The sequence below is a fragment of the Mastomys coucha genome, unplaced genomic scaffold (assembly GCF_008632895.1).
Source record: "Mastomys coucha isolate ucsf_1 unplaced genomic scaffold, UCSF_Mcou_1 pScaffold14, whole genome shotgun sequence".
In the NCBI taxonomy this organism is placed as follows: Eukaryota; Metazoa; Chordata; class Mammalia; order Rodentia; family Muridae; genus Mastomys; species Mastomys coucha.
The window spans coordinates 12,792,846-12,813,633 of NW_022196896.1; the positions used below are offsets into that span (position 1 = coordinate 12,792,846).

At 41.0% G+C, this 20,788-nt stretch overlaps 1 protein-coding gene across 1 annotated transcript in view; it reads right to left on the reverse strand.

The window, feature by feature from the left end:
* Gpr63 (G protein-coupled receptor 63) overlaps positions 1–17,510 on the reverse strand; it is a 45,105-nt gene extending 27,595 nt beyond the window's left edge. The window contains exon 1 of the mRNA XM_031366482.1: positions 17,309–17,510. The gene's annotated coding sequence lies outside the window, so the exon portion shown is untranslated. The remainder of the gene's footprint in view (positions 1–17,308) is intronic.
* Positions 17,511–20,788: the final 3,278 nt, after the last annotated feature.

Below are 20,788 nucleotides of genomic sequence, written 5' to 3' on the forward strand. Positions count from 1 at the left end.
TGAGTGAGGCTATGAAAATCGGCAATCATTTCATTAAGGGTATAAAGTTTGATGTGCAAGTTAAAATATACACAACTCTTGCCACCCATTCTTAAAATTGTATAAAGAAGAATGGGGAAACCAATTATTTTGAAGTTTGTTCATTTGTTTATTTGTTATTTTTTAGAAACATGTTTTCTCTGTGTAGCCCTGCCCTGGAACTCACTTTGTAGACCAGGCTGGCCTTGAATTCAAAGATCCCTCTGACTCTGATCCGGAATGCTGAGATTAAAGGCACATATGTGCCAACATACCTGGCTGCTGTGAAGTTATTACTGTAGTAACTCATCACTCTCAATAATTAAAACAGACAAAGTTACACATTTAAAGTTGCTTAAAATTTTTGAAAAATATTGTTATGAGTAAAAAAAAATCATGAACAGAAAATGAAAAATAATAATTTCAAAAAGCATTTGGCCCCACTAGAATAAAAATTTTAATGAAAGCGAATGTAAATTTCTCTTCATCAAATCTTCAAAGTTTTTTTTTTTTTGCTTTAAATGAAGATAACAGAAATTAAAATAGTCCACCAATGGAATTTCAATTTAACAGTAATTCAGAAAGCTACATCAACTGCCTTACAAACATCCTCCAGGCCTTCCTCTCCTGACTAAGACAAACCAACACTCCAGCAAACACATGGCCATGGACAATGGAGAACTGCTGAAAACCTCCTTGAAGATATCTAAGAGCTACCAGAGCAAGGGAACTTGAGGAACCCAGATTTCAGAGATTAAAATATAAGGAACTGTGAAGTGGTGATTCTGTAGTCAATCCCACTTCTTCGCTATGCATAAGCCAATTCCAAAATGCCAGCTCAGATGTATAAGACAGCTGAGAAGCTGAAAGCTTGAGAAGTGGCAGCTGAAAGGCTCACAGGTGGCTGTGAAACTGTGAAGTTGAGTAAAAGAGGCAGCTGGGCGGCTGGAAAGCAGTGGGGCAGCCCTGGCTGGAAAAGTTCAGGCTCCTAAGAGCATGTAGGAGAGGACCTGGGGAAGACAGGGCTACTTAGGAGCACAGAGAAACCAAAGGGCCCAAAGAATGATCATGCACTAGTCTAGGTCAAGTGCTTTCCCTTAATTACATTTCCTAATCAAAGTATTTTTTTTTAAGATCCAAGCCAAATGTCAAAACACTCAGTATATTACAAAGAGGTTGACTAGTAGTCGGAAGGCACGGAGCATGAAAGGGCAACAGAAGGCTGAGGCTCCTAATAGTGAGCCTTCTATGGATTTGCTAGGGTCTGGATCTTGATTGACTCCCAAGGGCCAAAGTATTGAAGGCTGCATCTCACAGTTTGTGGTTCAGTTGGAAAGCAACAGACCTGTTAGAGGAGGCAGGGCCTGGTGAACAGAAGGTAGGGTACCACATGTGCCCTGAAGAGGATACTGGGGTCCCAGCACCTTCTTTTCCTTTGTCTCATTTTCTGGCTACTATGAAGTGAACAGTGTTGCTCTACCATGTGTTCTTGCCCTACATGTCATATCACAGCCTCCAAAACAACAGAGCGTAAGCCATGGACCAAAATAAAACTTTCCTACCATATAGACTGACTGGCTCATATCTTTTGTCACAGTGACAGAAAGCTAATATGTGATTCATGATTTGAAATATGTGTGCGTGAAGTGATGGTGGTAGTGCACGCCTTTAATACCAGCACTTGGGAGGCAGAGGCAGGTGGATTTCTGAATTCAAGGCCAGCCTGGTCTACAGAGTGAGTTCTAAGAAGGCCAGGGCTATACAGAGAAACCCTGTCTGGAAAAAAAATAAAAAGTAACAGCAAAAGAAAATAGTTTTCAGGATGGCATGGAGATGGGACTTCCAGAAACTGCTGTGCTTTGCCACCTACTAAAGCATGCCATTCTCTCACCTCTGCCAGCCACACAGCAAGCCCACAAAGTACTGACAGAGGAGAAATGCCTGAGTGTATACCTCCAGCACCCACATAAAAAGCCAATAAAGGAGGTGCATTCTATAACCCCATTGCTAAAGGTGTGAGCAAAGACAAGCACACTCCTGGAGTTCACGGCTCAGCCACACATGCACATGTCCACCTACACACATATCTACATGAACATATACACACAGAGACAGAGAAAGGTAAAACAAAAAGATAGGGGAATATTGTACATATCATGGTGTCTCTTTCCTACCTCAAACCCAGACAATATCTCTGAGACAGCTGAAGCACAGCCTCTTGATAATGCAGAGAGTTGGGTAGATCCCTACAAACACAGCTTCACCATCCCATCTCACCCCCAATCACTCAGGTACAGCTTCTCACATGGTATAATGGAAACTTCACGGCAGTTACTCTGGAGAGAGTATCAGAGACCTCAAATAACCTCAAATCTTATATGTAACAGTTGATCATTAAAATAATGGATCCCCTTCCCCTAGCTGGACTACCCGGTCAGGCCTCAATGGAAGAGGATGCACTTAGACCTGCTTTGACTTGATGTCCCAGGGCAAGGTAGGTAATCAAGGGGAACCTCCCCTTCTTCTCTAAGGAGAAGGGGAGGGGTAATGAGAGGAGAGATTTGTGAGGGTAGGACTCAGAGGGGAAGGGGGCACTTTGATAGGGCTGTAAAGTGAATAAATAAATAATGAAAAAAACTACTGATGGCAAAGGTCATTCAATTAAATATATGCCGATCAAATGAAAAAGGAAAAAAGAAGTATAGGCCATTGGCTCCCTGATCCTACATTGTGTAAATATAACTCAGTATCATGGCAATTTCAGTGATGAGCACAGAGAGAAATATGGAATTAGCAGTCTTTTTTCCTGAGCAGAGAGCAAGAAAAGTCATGCAGGAAGGGAAGCACAGAACTAAAGATCACAGGGCTCTCAATGTGTCACCACAGCACAGGGCTGGAGACCAGCAGGGACTCACTGCAGAGCGTGGCAGATCTGTTCTGACCTCCAGTCACTGTCATTTCTCAAAATAACTCCAGCAAGCTCAAGAAGATTCGAACGGTCTAAGGTCATATTTAAAATACTCAAAGCTCAAAATTTACAAAAGATGACTTTGGCTTTAGTATTCAAAGTAGGTATGAGACAAAAATACAATTGCCTACAATGTTACTATACACCAATTAAAATTACCTTTACTCACTATACCCCAATACCCAATCTTATGAATATGACACAGCCCTTTCACACACACTTCTCAATTTCCTTACTGCATTAAGATCCCTTCCCCCCCTTGCTTGTTCCCTCTCTTCCTTCTCTCTATATCAAAAGTATAGGTTATCATCTATCCAAAATGCTTAGGATTAAAAGGTTCCACATTTGGCAATGTTTTAAAATTTGGACTATTTTAAAATCTGAAATTAGAAATATTCTGCAATCTAAAACTTTTGAGCATGAGAGAGCTTGAAAATATTAGATTTTGGACCATTTTGGGGCTTGAGAGTTTTAGACTGCGACATCCAATTTGGGTGCAGTGTGTCCTCCGAGTTTGAGAAGGAACCAAACAGGAATCTCCTGAGCTTACAGAACTGAAAAGTCTTGTAAGGAAACTTACAAGAAACACCCAATAACCTCTGGGATTCACCATGCTTCACATACTACAAACGCCAGATTCTTCCAAGACTGCAAAGTAAAGAAACATAATTCACCATTTACTCTGTCATGATAATCGCTAAATCTCATACTTCCAGCAGGGGGAAAAAAATCACATACTGAACACGAGTATATTTTTGTTACAAAGATATAGATTATATATCCTTTTTGGTAGGGAAGGAATAGAAAAAGAGGGTTACAAATAATAATCAAAACAACAACAAAAAAATTAAAAAAGATTAAAACCGTTCTACACTTAAATAAAATTTAAAAAAAAAATGAATATGGGTTTTGACCAAAGTTTCTTTTTTATGTTTTATATATTTTTTTCTCTTTTTAAAATGAATATGAGTACTCTATCTGCATGGAGCACCTGTATGCCAGAAGAGGGCAACAGATCTCATTATAGATGGTTGTAAGCCAACATGTGGTTGCTAGGAATTGAACTCACTACCTCCTCTTAACTGCTGAGCCATCTCTCCAACCCCCCCTTATGTTTTCTAACACTGAAGTGTTAACAAATAATTTTAGACACAAGAATGTTTTGTGTCTCTTAGAATTTTACTATCTGAAAGATTCTCTACACTAACTTCTGTCACAAGGTCAAATTCATTTATAAAATTATCTCCTCTAAGAACACCGTCCTACTATTTCTAAATTCTGCCATTCAATAAGGATTACTGTCCATAAAATAACCCAGTAGGCCTGGCCCAAGAAGAGCCACCATGACTTACAAGCTCACTGTAAACTCAAAGTATTCCATGTGCTTCCCAAAATATTCCATATTCCATGAACCCTACACAGTGCCAAGAAAAACACCTTAGCAGAGAAAAAACCTGTTAAAAGAAAATCTGTAATAGTCATTTTCAACTTAAAAAAAAAAAAATCAAGCAGGACAATGACACAGCAGGAGACACTAAACACCTAGGGCTGTCCTCTCGCCTCCACACTTGCACCCACTGGACAAAATAATTTTAAAACATCAAAGACATTTCAAATCTATTTAAAAATAAAAAACTTAAAAGCTAAATTCTAAACACCAAGGAAATATATCTCGAGACTCCCAAAGTCTCAAGAGAATCAAGTGTAAGGGGGCCCGCCCGGTACTTGCCTGTCACCACCATTCCCACCTTAATGGCAGAAGGGGTGTTGTCATTCAGTAAGGTCCCTGCTGCTCTCAGACAAAAGAACTGGCAAAGGCTGGGCAAGTTCACAAAGTGCTGATGCAACTGAGCAGAGACTGAAGGCCCGGAGTCCCCAGGGAATTCACCGCCCCATCTCAAGTGCACACAAATGGCCAGAACTGTGATTCCCGAAAATCTTCTTAACAAAAGAGGGAAGAAAAGGCACCAGATAGCGCTGAAATACCACTATGCCTGTGAGGAGTTTGTGAAGCTTTATTATATCTTACTCATGCCCTTTGTCAAATGACCCTTCCAGCAGAACGGCCTGTAAGAGTAACTGATGCTAAGAAGTGGTGTATATGTGTGCTCATGCCCCCAGGATACATTCAATAGTGGCCAAAAAAAAAAACAAAAACAAACAAACAAAAAAAAAAACAAACAAAAAAAAAAACCTTTACAGCAGTGTGGCCCAAATGTTAGAATTTGCCTAACAGCTAATAAAATAAACGTGAAAATTTTCTTTACATTCATGGTTTCTGTTATGCAGGGAATTGAATAGGAAAAAGAAAAAAAGAAACTGAATGGAGTTTTAGAAAAAAATACCATTTGCCAAATGACCACATCTCCATTTAAATTAGATACAAAGGAGACTGACCCTTCCTAAACTAATATAGGGTGCAGCCCTGGAAACAAGCACATCTCCATTACCTGCCAGAGAGACCCATTTGCCTGGAACCCCGGTATAAGCCAAGTGAAATTGTAATTTAAGATTACATCTTAAACTAGAATTCAGTTTAACCAAACTAGTTCTAGATTAGAGAGAACTTTTACTCTGGAGCTTTTCTGTGTGTAATGTAAAGAGAATTAAGATAAGAAAAATATTTTAATGCTAAGAATGCAGGAACAAATTATTTCCTGAAAGAGCACACAGCAGAATCTACGAGAGTAACCCCAGCAAAGGCCCCTAGTAACAGAGAGCAGGAAGCCTGAGCCAGCCATCTTTTGTGACCTTGCAAGGCCTCACGTGTAGTGATTAGGACACCAACCAGCCACAAAACCTTCAACCTATAGTTTGTCCTGCCTGTAAAATCATCAAAGACACCAGAGAGACCTCATCCAGAAGCTGATGGGAGCAGATGACAAACACAAGGTGGAAGCTAGGGGAGTCCTGTGGAGGAGAGGGAGGAAGGATCAGAAAGAAGCAGAGAAATCAGAGACAAACCAAGAGGACATGGTCCACAGAATCAACTGACTGGGACTAATGGGAGCTTGTAGATCAGGGAGCCTGTAGGAGTCTGCATATATGTTATGGCTGAGTAGCTTGGTGTTCCTGTGGACATCCTAACAGTGGGAGCAGGTGCCCTCTCTGACTCTTTTGCCTACTTGTGGGACCCTGTTCCTCCTACTGAGTTGCCCTGTCCAGCCTTGATGTGAGGGTATGTGCCTGGTCTTCCTGAAGCTTGTTATGCCATGTTCGGTTGATGTCCCTTGGAGGCCTGATCTTTTCTGAGGGGAGTCAGAGGGGTGTGGATGTGGGATGGGGGGAGTTTGTGGGAACGGACTGAGGAGAGGGGAGGAAGGAGGAACTGTGGTTGGGATGTAATAAAAGAGAGAATAAAAATAATAAAAAGGAAAAGGAAGAAAAGAGCACAGCAAAGTAAAAGCTCAACTCTCCCTACCCAGTGATGGGCAGCCATTCTAACCACTGATGAATGGAACAGTGACCGAAAGGGAGCCAAGCCAATAGCCCACTTCGTATTACCTGAAAAGACTCACTGTCATTATTTTCAAGTTCTGTATACTTGTCTAGGGCTATGCGCACATGGATGCAGGCGCCAGAGGTGTTGGATACCCCTGGAGTTGGAATAATAGGTGGCTGTGAGCCTCCTTCCATATGTGCTGAACGCCAGGTCCTCTGCAAAAGCAACTAACCATCTCTCTTTCACCACTGTGTTTGCTCTTATTGCTATTTTACAGTAAATGCATACTGGGTAACACAAAGGCTGAGGTCTTTAGCCTCTTTCTGTTTGTCTATTTAGAACAAAAGTGGTACCCACTCTGCTGTATTGTATAGGGTAAAAGAAAATGTAACTATGTTCGGCTTAGTTCATTTTGGTTGGATAGGATAGAATAGAATACCTGAGATTAATAATGTATGAAGAGAATTTATTTTGGGTCACAGTTTGGGAAGTGATTAAAAGACTCTGGCATGTCAAATGACCCTCGTGTGTAGCACCACTTGGTATAGGAAATAACAACATGATAGCTATGCCTGAGAGAGCAGGAACATACGAACCAGCTAGAGGAGGCCAAGCAAACCAGACACGTGACCCAGCAGTGAAGAGCACTGGCTCTTCTTCCTAAGGACTCCTAACACACAGTGCCTTACAATTGTTTTTAACCCCAGTCCCACAGGATTCAATGCCCTCTTCTAACCTCCAAAGACATGGGAAACACATGGTACACAGGTACAGGTAAAATACCTATACTTGTAAAATAAAACAAATAACTTTAAAAAAGAAACTCTGCGAGAGCCCAACTCATACTTATGAAAAAAAAAAAAGATGTCTCACTTATTTTGCATTTATATGTGTATATTTATATGTGGGTATTCTCATGGGTTAGGTGCATACGTGTGCAGGAGCACATGCATGTGTGTGTTCACATGGAGACCCAAGCTGACCTCAGATGTCATCATCAACCAAAGCAATGAGCTCAGTAAAGAGCAAGCACGAAGAAGAGGCATGTCATCTTGATTAACTTTAACTGTCAACTTCATAGGGCCTGGAGTCATCTGAGAGAAAGCTTCTATCATATTGTCTTATGGAACTGTCTGCAGGAGATTGTCTTGATTACTAATTGATGTGTGATGTCATAGCCTATGGTGGGCATCTCCATCCCTAGACAGGTGGTGCTGGACTATAAGAGCCAGCCGAGCATCAACGTAAAAAGCACAGAAACATGACTTCACCTGAGCTCTGCTTCAATCCCTGACTCCTTCAGTGGTGGACTATGACCCAGAAGCTAAGCAAATGAATCTCTTCCTTTCTGCCAGTGATTGCTGTTGGAACAAGTGCTCTATCACAGAAACAGAAGGGAAGCCAAAACACAAACCACAAAGACTTCAGGTACAGAAACTATTTGACTAGGAATACATTAAACAGTAAAGGATTGTACTGAGCAGATTTGGGAAAGTATAAAACTCTCATGTAGAAATGAAATATGCCTGATACTAATGCTAAGTCAACAAAATGGTTTGTTACTGAAGTGAATTAACTATACCTTAAAATGGACAGTTCCGTGAATGCCATGAAAAATCGTATGTGAGTGAGAAGGGGATGAGAAGAGGTACAAGAGATGAGACTGAAATATATAAAAGGACTAGTAAACTTGCAACCAGAGGGTAAGATGATCATAAGATAATATTTATAGAATAATCAATGCAAGTTTCCAGAATTAGCAAAAATGCTAATGTTCAAATAGAGTCAAGCTCATGCCTAACAGGATGAATGTTTGTTTTAAGTCCTACTCAGAAACAACAGATCAAAATTTGTAACATACATGTGCACACACTGAGACACACAAGTACCCACACAAGAAACTATCTTTGTAGAGAGAATGTCTTTATAAGATCTTAGAACTTTTTCCCTGACAACGGAGGCAAACAAGCTTGGGTGCTTAATTCTCCATGGCAATCATAAAATGTCGAGGATAATGGAATCATACTTTGTGAAATGCTACAAGTAATTATCCATCAAAGAGGAATTCAATACTCAAAGGATCTCTCTTCAAGAAAGAAGGTAATTAAAATCATTATTATAAACAAACTCTCCCCACACACTCGCTCAGCAAAGGAAAAGTAAGGATATTTGTCAGACACAGAAAACTCCCCAGACAGAAGACCTGCTACACGCAGAAGGTGAGAAAGCACAGTCACACAGCACGACTGCATAGAAGTGCTGGGTATAACACCAAAAAGGTAACTTAAGGTGAAAAAAGCTAACTAAGGCATTAACAAGAAAGAAACTGGAGGTAGGGGTTATATGCATTGCTCTTAGGAATTAGTACTTTGAATAAGGAAGGTTAGAATGCATTAAAAACCGCAGTGTCAGTAGATTAAACAATAGAAACATTCCTCACATCTCTTCCCTCTGGAAGCTAAAGTCCAAGGTGAAAGCAGCACAGCATGGGCTCTTTCCTAACTTGTTCAGCCTTCACATGTCCCCTCAGCAAGGTCCCCTGTGGCCTTCCTCTCAATATGCAGAGAGGAAGGGAAGTCTCTGTGCCTAGTCTCACCAGATCAGGGCTACCAATAAAGCTCATTTTAGCCTGAATTAACCCCTTATAGACACAATTTCCAGATACTGGGACTTAGGCCTTCCATATATACATTTAGAAGGACGCAATTCAATCCTATAGTAGAGGGTAAAGATACTAATAATGACAGATGAATAAAGATGAATATTCATAATAAAATTATCTGGGTCATCACTAAAATTATACAGAGAATCCAGCCAGTACCTTAAGCTCATTTAGTAAGCAAAATACTAAAAATAAAAGGAAGAATCAATCTATCCAAAAGCAGGTTAAGACAGAAGAGAAGATGCAGAAAAAGCAAGGAAATAAATACATGACTATAGATCATAATTATATCTGAATTTAACAATCTTCACTCCAAATACAAAAGACTAAATTCTCCAGTGAAAAGCAGATTCAGCTATACCATAGTAACAAGAGACCCATCCAATACTATAATGGCACATATCCAGTTTCAATTGCAGAAAGAAGAATAGCATCTAAAACCAAACACAATCTCTATGAAACAATGTATTGTTTCATTAATATCAGAGGAAAAAGATTTTTAAGTCAATAACATTATCAGAGATAAAGTCATCACATATGACAAAAAGGTTTAATTTACCACAAATACATTTTTAAAATTTAAACTTATATCTAATAGTAGTCCTCAAGAAGCAAAACATTAATTATCCAAATGAAAATGAGAAATCCATAATTAAAATCTCAGCACTTGAATTTTTAAGCAGACAAAAACATTACCAAAGAATTAAACAACATGAGTAGAAACAAAGAAATGCATACTGTTTCCAAGTGACACATAAAACCTTTATTAAAACAGAATGCCTGCTGTAGCCAACAACACTAACAAACATCAAAGATCTGGTATGATACAGAACAACTTGTCTCAGCATATCTCAAAAAGAACTCAACAGAGACAGCAATACATATCCAGAACCTCCAGTCTTAAGAACTGGAACTAAAAAACATAATACATAGGGCTAGAAAGATGGCTCAGCAGTTAGGAGCACTGGGTGATCACCCAGAAGACCCAGGTTCGATTCCCAGCACCCACATGGCAACTGATAAACATCTATAACTCAAAGTCCAAAAATTCTGACAGTCTGTTTCTACCTCACCACGCACTGCACATGGGTGGTTCACAGACATGTGCAGGCAGAACGCCCATACGCATGACTAATTGATTTGGTAAATAAAAAGAAACCAGAGGAAATACTTAGTCACATGATTTTTTAAAATTATTCTGATAAAGAGCTAAATAGGTGAGATGAAGGGAATCTCTATACAGTCCTCAAATAAAGCAAGAGTGAGGCATGCAAGCTAAACGATCGGAACAGGGTGAAAGAAACCTGGAAACCATCAAAGAGAATCCACATATATCTTAGAAGTAAGCACATAACAGAAACGGAAGGCTGAAAGTGCAGAGAAATTATACACTACAGTATTATACACTACAGTATTATACACTACAGTATTATACACTACAGTATTATGCACTACAGTATTATTATACACTACAGTATTATTATACACCACAGTATTATACACTACAGTATTATACACTACAGTATTATTATACACTACAGTATTATTATACACCACAGTATTATACACTACAGTATTATGCACTACAGTATTATACACTATAGTATTATACACTACAGTATTATACACTACAGTATTATACACTACAGTCTTTGCAAAGGGAAAGGGATGAAGGAGAAGCACTGAGTAGCCGCGCGCGATGGGAGGGAAATGAGCAGAGGTACCATAGCAGCCACTTGGTTCTCTTCTGAAACACAGCAACAGTGACAAAAGTCTCTTCACAAAAGTATAATTAAATTGTGAAATTCTTAGGAAAACACACACACACAAGAAAAAAACTTTAGCTCAAATGACACTGATAAATTCCAAAATCTTGAAGTGAGACCCACATAAATGTAGTTAAACTGGCATAAAGTCCCCAAGTAAACACAAATAATAAATCAACTATTTTTAGGATGGGGTAGTAGCAACATTGGTTACAAGAAGGTATTCTACACTTTCCCATAAATGCTAAGCTTCATGAAAAGAAACATACCTCTTCAAATGTGCATGCCTATTACATCCATACCAACATACAGAGACACTGCTGTGGTTTGGATATGAAGTACAGCCCTCAACATCCATGTGTTACAGGTTGGCCAACAGCTGGTGGATCACTCAGAGACTAGTGGATCTTATTGGATCTTAAGAGCTAGCACGGAATCAGCGGGAAAAGCCGCTAATACAGTCATGCCTTTATGACTTTACTGAGGGTACTGAAAACTCTGCAGATGAAACCTAATTGGGAGAAGTGGGTCACTGGGACGATGTCCTTGGAAAGTATATCTTTGTGCTGGTCTCTTCCTCTTTGTTTCCTGACTTTCCTCAGGTAAATTCCTCCTCTTCCTCCATAGGCTCATTATACCTTGAGATAACCTTCATGCTAGTCCCAAAGAAATAGAGGCAGGTGACCGTAGACTACAACTCCTGAGACCATGAGCAAAATAAACCTTTCGAGTGTTAGGCCATTTTAATTAGGTCTATGTCCCAGCAACAAAATACAGACTAATACAAACATATATATATATATATATATAGTGATATTTAAGAGAGAAATGATATTCAGCTAAGCAAAAAACTTGATTTCAAATAAAGTCAGCGTAAAACACAGTAAAACACCAGCTTAGAAGAAAACAGTGAACTAAGCTTGACTTAGACAAAGAAATAAACCCCTGTTCTGGGGTTGGGGGGTTAGGGTAACTGGTCTCGAAAGAGATAGGGAGGGAGGGAGAAAGGGAGGGAGGGAGGGAGGGAGGGAAGGAAGGAGGGAGGGAGGGAGGGAGGGACAGCACTCTGCACTGCTGACGATAAATTCTACAAAATTCTACAAATAAAGAATGGGTGTGGAAACGTCAGCCATGATGTGCTTCCGAGAGTCATGTTAGATGGTTAAAGATAACTTCAGTTCTGAGCATGAAGGAGCCTCACACATGTTCTTTTCCTGTTGATGCCCATTTTGCATCTCTTGTTCTGTTACTGAACATTTTAAAGCACATTTTAAAGATAATCAGCATGACAAGTATCTGGGTTCAAAGATAACTTCTGGCTAAGAAATCATTATATATTATGGACAGAAGAAAGAAAGATCAATACAAGCATATGGATAAAATACGGACCCACATGTGCAGCTGCAACTCAAAGCTAAGTTCTGTGCATTTAAACCTTACAAATGTATCATCAAGGTTAAGGGTATAAGAGCTGGTATTATAGGTAAAAGAAACATCTTTAAGTTTTAAGCATGAGTATATAATAAGCAATATTCCTTAGATCCCAGCGCAGTTATTGTATGCCTCTAAGTGTGTGAGCCAGAGGACAAGCGTGACTAAAGGAAACTGAAATCACAAAGAGAATAATACCCTCTCCAAACCCTGTCATTGCTGTATTGTCTTAAATGCAAACAGCATTTACAGCTGTAACTACACACTAAGGGACGGTCTGGGATGAAGGCTAAATCTTTGTGAACATCTGGGATTATTTCATTTAGAGAAAAAGAGCACAGTCTTGAAATTCTGACTTGAAGCTTCTCTATGAAGAAAAGCAGAACCTATAGAGGAAAAAGAAAGAGATGCTAATGGGTGGCTAGACTTTTCCATTAGGAATAATAAAGTACCTCCAGGTCAATGTCCTTTCTCTCACAAAACTCTGCAGTTAGGATGTTACTCAGGGTAAATAGCCTCAGATGAGTATAAAAGCTGGGTTATAGAAAGATTTTCCCTGCCCTACAGTAGCAGAGGAAGAGGAGGAGGGAAGAGAGGAGGAGGGAGAAGAGGAAGAAAGGGAGGTGGAGGAAGAAGAGGTAGAAGAAGCTGGGGCAGCAATAACAGTGACACTACCCTGTCATTTATTATCACATATATGCAATAAATCATAATGTATCCATAGAAAACATTATTCAACATATCAGTGTTGCACATCATTTCATGACCTGGAAAGTGGCTACAGAGCAGTATATAAAGTTAGAAACTAAAATATTTTCTACATCCATATGAAATATACAATGATATGCTAACAGTAATCATCTCTCAGTATAGTTCTTTTCTTTTTGCTTATCTGGATAGATTTTCTATACTAAACACGCGTCATTTCTATGATGAGAAAAAACTATTACGGTGTGAGAATGAAGAATAGGGAGCCAAAGCCTTAAATGCAAATATACATGAAACAAAGAAGCAGAGGGAAGACATTATCAACGGCCTTTCAGCTTTAAGGTGTGGTACAGTTACCCAACTCACAGAAAACGGGCCAACCTTGAGTTGAAAATTGGTAATAAATACACCATGGAAGAACTAGACAATGCAAAGAAGATAAGCAAGTATTGAGAGACAATGAACTGAAAAAATCAGGAATGGGCTCTTGCTAGGTTTGACACTGAAACTTTAGATTGTCTAGGTTTGTGTGGGTTTAATCAAGATGGAGCAAGTAGTACCCATTCTTGCCACCTGGATGGAAAGCGAGCGAGTAAAATCAATGTTAAGGTAATACTGAATAGGGATAGTACCGAAACACTTCCCTCTGGAAGGCAGGGGATCCATCACAGGACCTTGCCTACCTCATTCCCCTTTGTACCCAGCATCTTTCCTAGACCAGCAGAGAACAAAGAACTTGCAGCAGACACCTTCAACCTAGAACCAAAAACCCAGCAAGTAAGTTACTTGATTCTTAGGTAATTTCCAGTCAAAACGCTAATTCTCATCCAAACTTGGGCATTTTAAAATCGCTGCTAATGTTCTTTCTCTAAAAATCTCCTAGGCTTTTGTTTTCTTTAAGGAAGTAGGACAAGACGGGTTGTCTCCCTTTGGTAGATAAACACTACCATGCAGAATGAGGTCCTTCTTCTCTGCACCAATCTCCTCAAGGAGGATTCCTCCCATTCCTTCCTACAATACAGACTGAGCTCATCTGGTCAAATGAAGAAAGTTAACCAAGAAGCTTTGGCCAAAACTTACCAAAAGGTATGTAAAATACATGAATAGTTAATGAGGGTTTCAACTAGAAATTACCTAAGAATCAATCAGCATGTAGGTCCGGTGATTGATACAGGATCTGACTGGGTACCTTCTTAATCTTAGTTGGGCCTAGACAGGCTTAATTTCTTTTGCATTATTTATGAAATGAAATGCTGAAAACAATCATGTTACTACTAATATCAATATGTGGCCAATAGTTAACCCTCTTACCTGCAAATACACACATTTTTCTCCAAAACCTTTGAGCTGAATTAATATCCCACCTAGATGCTCCTTCCATTTACAGAGTTCATGAGTGATCACTGTATACTAGGGTTTCACCCTTTAAATTACTAAACCTTCTGTCATATAAACAGAAATGCACACAAGTTATATTTGCCAGTTTTGTCCATATCTGTTGGTGTAGAGGCAAAAGGCATTTTATCCTGTGTGCCAAGCTCAAAGGCAGAAACAGCTTGTTGTCAACTGGAGAAACCATTTTTAACAAGCAGGGCCTGCTGCCTCAAGCCAACTAAACACCAAAGCATGCTGGGCTGCCCACACTGCAAATTATGTGGAATGTTCTCCATGTTTTGTGGTTGCAAGAGTACTGATTTTGTTCCTCATCCAGTTCAAATTAAAAGACACATCTGACCTTACACAGAAATTTCCCAAGTAATTCAAACTAACTGACAAAAATCCCATCAGCTTCAAAAAAAGAGAAAGAAAGAAAGAAAGAAAAGAAAGAAAGAAAGAAAGAAAGAAAGAAAGAAAAAAGGCTATTTCCTAGTTCAACATTTCAAATGGTTTTTTTTTTAAGTTAAAGAGACATAATGTAAATTCTGAGAAACTTCTTAATGCATTTCAGAGAACACCCTAATTGTGGTTGTCAAAAGCAGGGGGGAGGGATGTTATAAGGAAGACCACTTGCAACAACGTAAAGAGCATTTATAGCAAAAGCAAACTGCAAATGCATTTCCCAAATAGCTAGCAAACTGAAGCAAAAATAAAAAAACACTGTAATGGGTTACTAATTCTATCTCTAATGTTCATGTAGACAATGAAATCCCTCAGCGTCAGCCGTGGAAAGTGACTATTCCAACAGAGGAAGATCTTGTTACCCTTAATAGTGACTGCAGCACTGTACTCTGGGTACTGTTTACTGAGCCATCAGTGGGCCACTCTCAGATGAGACGACTAAAGAGTTTTCAAAGAGGGGAACATACAACTTCCTCTAGGTTTGCTACTGAGGTCAACTTTCCAAGTTGTAAACTTGAGAAGAATCACCTGAGGTCATTTCTGATGTGCAAAAAAATATAAGTTTTACCTAGAGATTCACCTTCTAATAATAAAAATTTTTGAACCTGAGAAAAATGCCAGATTCAATCAATCCAGTGGTGGGATTGCTTGGATAGATAAATGTGTGTTTAAGGTCTTTGGTAGATGGCATGCTGCTCCAAGCTTTGCAAGAGTTGAGGCGTTTGTTAGAAAGCAGGATTCTTTAACTATAGTGTTCAAAGATAACAAAGCCTAGCAAGACCAATTTTTAGCTTCGAACCATTTAGATCTGCTAGTCTTAGTGAGCATGCATCCTTGTGTCCCTGAATGATTTCCTTGTGACAGGTGATAGAGATGCATGACAGACAAGATACACGATATGTGTGACATCAGTATACCTACATAAATCCATATGCATACACGTGAGTACAGAGAAAGGGTCTCAAAAAGAATCCTCATACAATATATGTCCCAAGTCAAGTATACTCATATAATCTCAAAGAAGTCATCCTGATCAGAACTTAGTCACAACCACCTTCAGAACATCAAACTCTTACCAACTTGCCCTGCCCGAAGAACAACCAACTTAAGGGACAATTGTAACCAGAGTTAGGCTTTGAAGTATGAGACTTCGGAGCAAATTTTTCTCCAAGAATATTGACAGACAGAAAATTACCAGAAAATGCTTAAAGAGTTTTTTAATCATCAGTTCTGATGTGTGCATATACATAGATATGCATCTACACATATATACATATGTGTGTGCCTATATATAATATATATATATGTAACAAAGTGACAAAATTATATTCCAAGACAAAAATCAATGTTCCACTTTTTTACACTATTAGTAGCTATTTTTCTGTTATTTCAAATCTTCCATGGTACAGATGAGCCATTTCCTTAGTTATCCTTACTATTTTAGTAGGAAGTATCTTTCTTCCACATATATGAAGCATATGCTTAACAACCTACTCTGAAAAGTTCAGGATTTAAAGGTGAGAGTTTGATTATAATTGTTCCAAGTGAACTGGATGAAACAATCAATTGTGTCACTAAAATGTGGGCTATGTGATACTGTGTAATACAGCACAGAACTCATCAGCACTTAGGATTTTCTGCTGACATCAGATGATCACACTAACTGGAGAACACAGAATACAGGAACTGAGGCCAGAAAGGTGCACATGTGGGGCTTCCTTCACATCTGGGACACATGGAGAAAGACCATATAGTAGATGAACTTCCTATTGGGCTTTATCAAATGGTTTCTTACCTCCTCCATGGGTAAAACTGTCTGAAGTAAAGTCATATTATACAATAAGCCAAGTATTGTTTACCATTCTTAGAAATATTACTTCTAAAATCCTTAAGAAGTTAGAGCATTCTTAATCCAAGACATGATGAAAGACAAACTTGTCGATAAACAAAGAAAATCCTGTTTTAAAGAGATGCCGCTAAACCTCACCCCTACCTCACTAGGGGAGGTGGGGGGGCGCATTCTAACGCGAAAGCCTGTATTTCCTAAGTATCCCAGACAATCCAAATATTTCATCAAAGACTAAATGATCACTTTTGAAAAACTGGATCCGCCCCGGGGGTTAATTTGTCATAAAGCTGCGCTGCTGAGCTTTTTTAAACACCCGGGCGAACACGCGGAGTCTCAGCCCAGAGTGGAGAGCCCAGGGCGGGAAAGTTCCCGAGGGTCTCAGCCCTCCGCGAGGTCTGCTCGGCGGGGCTCCGGCTGGAGCGCCGGGGATCAAGGAGGCCCCGAAGCAGCGCGGGGAGTCGGGTGGCCCGGGGAAGCCGCGCCGGGAGTCTCTCCCGGGTGCCGGCTGCCGAGTCAGCCGCTTCCTGCCGCGGGGTCCGGGAAGAGCCGCTCTCCAGCCAGCCACCAGCCCGCCCGCTCGCCCGCCCGCCCAGGATGCGCTCGCCTGCCCAGGACGCGCTCACACCTCGCACGAAAAGCGCCGCGACGGGACAGCGGGGAGTAGGCGGCCGCTGCCTCCCGGAACTTTGCGGACATCGCACCGCAGCTCCGCAGCTCCGAGCCCCCGGCGCAGGAGGAGGCCGAGGCGGCGGCGGAGAGTCGGGGCATCGCCCGGCAGTGCCTCCGCCTTGCCGGCTGCCGGCGGCTCCCGCCTCCGGTTAACCAGCGCTCGCTCTTAAAGGCGCCCGCTGCTGGTTAGGCCGCGAGGTAAGGAAAAGGAGTGTAGTGGGGTGGAGGCAAGGAAAGGGGGAGGGGGCAGCACAGACAGAATCCCGAGAGCCTTCTGCAGTCTAAACTCAGACTCCTCCCGCTCCAGGTCCCCAGGACACCCCACCCCACGCACCTGGGCTAAAACAGAGATCTAAGGGAGTTAAGTGCTTAGCCGTTGCTGGCTAGCCCAAGGAAACCTCACTTTTGCTTGAACTGCCCACACCCCTGTTAAGGTCTTGATAGTGTTAACACCCCATCCCTGCGCCACACTTGCCATTGAGCTAAAAATCGGTGCCCAGTGGGACCTCCGCTGATTGTGCAGCCGCCCGGGTGTTTGTTCAGTTCTAACACTTGTGATGAGCACTTCAAATTGAAGACCAGCTTGGACCCCTACCTGGACCACCGAAGGAGTCTTGCGGTGTAGTGGCAGACATGCCTTGACCTCTGTGCTTTCCAAGAGCCACTTGCCAGGTGGCTTCCAACTCGATTGCTAGAACCACTGGCATTCATGATCACCAAACTGGACTCAGGATGACCCGGAAGAAAGATACCATCATCCAATCTCAGTAACGGTGCTTTTGAAGTGCTGTTCCCAAGGGATAAATAATACATACTGTTTTCCTAACCACTGTCGACATTTGTGGCAGAGTGGAGGGCCCAGGAGGCTCAGAGCACCAGCAGTGTTCCTGACTCTACAGCAGACCAGCACCAGGGACCATTCATCCAAAGCTGCACTTCTATCTGTTGATTTCAATCCTTGCTTCTCAGCCTTGTGGGGCCACTCTAACAGAAATGGAAAGGAAGACATTAGGCAATTAGGGGTCCAGCCTGGGCTCCAAACCAACTGTCAGCCCCAGCAAAGGACTGTGAAGGTGTGACTGACATTTTCTGATTCAAAGGAGCTTGCACCTTTTAGCCCTGCCTTGAACCAACTTGGTTCTTACCCCTCAGACCACTGTGGAGTTGCAAGAGGTAGAAGCAATCTTTGTTACCAGATGGAGAGGAACTAAGCTTAGCTCCAGCCTTTAGAGAAAGGAAAAGGGGAGGGAGGGGATTTCTCTAAGCATGAGCAAGAACTGTAACTGCATATGTACCTCCGCCCTCCTTAACACATTCAGCAAGTGAGCAGGCCAAGGAGCATTGGACCACTGGAATCCTGTGCTTGAACATTTTATGTGAATTTCCCCTTCACCTATGGCACCTTTGCCCGCATAGACGCCAACCTATACTCATTGTTGGGCCTTCTATTTTTATGTCATCGATTCTACTGCATAACAGTCTTTCTAATTGTCACAGATCTGAACTATTCCATAGTTTCCTTTTCATTTGTAAATGTTATGGGATTCCTTAACATGTCATATCTATAGCTCTAGAAGAGACTTTAGAGCAACCTAAAACTTCCCTTTCATTTAAGAAATAAAGAAATGACATCTCAACATCTGACACACGGCTGTTCCCAGCTTCAGTTGTGTGCCTACTTCTAAATGTACAGAAGCAGTGATGGAGACTGCGGCCACAATCCTCATGAACGAACGTAAAGTGAGCTGAGGAGACATGACCCTCCAATGCAAAAACTAATCTCAAGACATCACAGTGTACCATATAACTTGGTGCAAAAATAAATGGTGACTCCATCAGTAAAGCACCTGCCATGCGTACGTGAATTCTGATTCTTAGCCAGGCATGGAATTCTTAGCCAGAATTCCAGCAATGGAGAGCAGATATTTCAGAGGACCCCTGGAGCTTGTCAGTGAGCCAGTCTAGAGGAATCGGTGAGCTCCAGGTTATCAGCAAGATAACCTATCTCAAAAATATGGTGGAAAATGATTAAGAGTCCCTACATGACCTCTGGCCTCAACATGCACACATATGCACACACTCAGACACACTCACACACAATATAAGAATAGGTCTCAAAATAAGTGCTAGAGATGGGAGTCCTCTTGAACATGCTTTTGTTTTTTTTGTTTTTGTTTTTTAAAGGAAGTGATTCCGAAGCCTTTAAAGACATATAAAGGCAGAAGCACCTAAGTGTGTGTGTAAGTGAGAAGCCTGGCTGGGGAAAAGGTATCACCTTTTGTTGGAGTAGAAAAGAGCCCCGGATTTTCATGGCTTAGAAAAATGTCTCTAATAGCCCAGATACCACTTCACTACATATAAATCACTATCATTTTCTCTGTTTGTGTTAGAGGTGAAGCACAGACTAGGAATCTCACCTTGTATATGTACTAAGCAAGTGCTCTACCACAAGGCTAAACGCCTAGACTCTATCATTACTGCTTTAATTAGACAAAGTAAAAACCTGTGTACTCCTTTAAAATAGTTAGTAAATTTTAAATATTATTTGCCAGTACTTTCTATCATGTGTGTTGGGAGTGACGTAGATGCTGTCTTACTTTCAGTCATGTTCGAAGTAAGTCCAAAAGTCTTTTTTCTGAAGCCAAATAGACTTGATATGAAGCTACTTTTCTGGCAAGATATTACGCAAATAGTCTTTCTGAAAATCAGTTTCTCACTAGCTAAGGCAACATATTGCTTTTGCCCTGGTAATCGGAGAGCTCATGGAGGAGGATCCTGAGTTCTAGGACAGCTGGAGCAACATGCCAAGTCCCTGTCTCAACCGAAGGAAAAGAAAACAATCTCCATATGTACCCAAGGTTTATAGCATAGCCAGGTACATATGGTAAGGCCTATAAATAGTTCTTCTAATTTGCTAGCTAAATTGAAATTTCTCAACACTGACTACACATTAGAATCACCGGAAGGCTTGCAAAATAAAAAAATAAATAAATAAATAAATAAAAAAAAAAAAAAAGGACCTAGGGCCCACCCTCAGTGAAGCTGGACAGAAAAGAAAGAGAAACTCCTTGGTGATTCTGATTTGCCATGGCTGGGAGCCCCGGGATGTCCACCCAGCAGAGTTCATCTAGAACTCTGATGGTATGTGTGCTTTTTCTGCCATATGCACAGGGATCCTGACTGATCTTTCTGGGTTTGCAGTGGCGCTACAAAGCATGGCGGGCAGGTGGTGTCTAACTGTTTCCTGCTCTGCATTGCCCCAGAAGCGTTCTCAACTGGGGTGCAAACTGCACGTGGCTCATCTCAGTCAGCAGCATGTCCTGAATCCTCAGTCATAATCCCTTCTGTGCCTTTCCACATGTCCAATTTATGGGCAGTTATCAGCACGTAGGCATCTCTGGAGAAGTTAAAAGGGAAGAAAACGCCACCAGAGAGT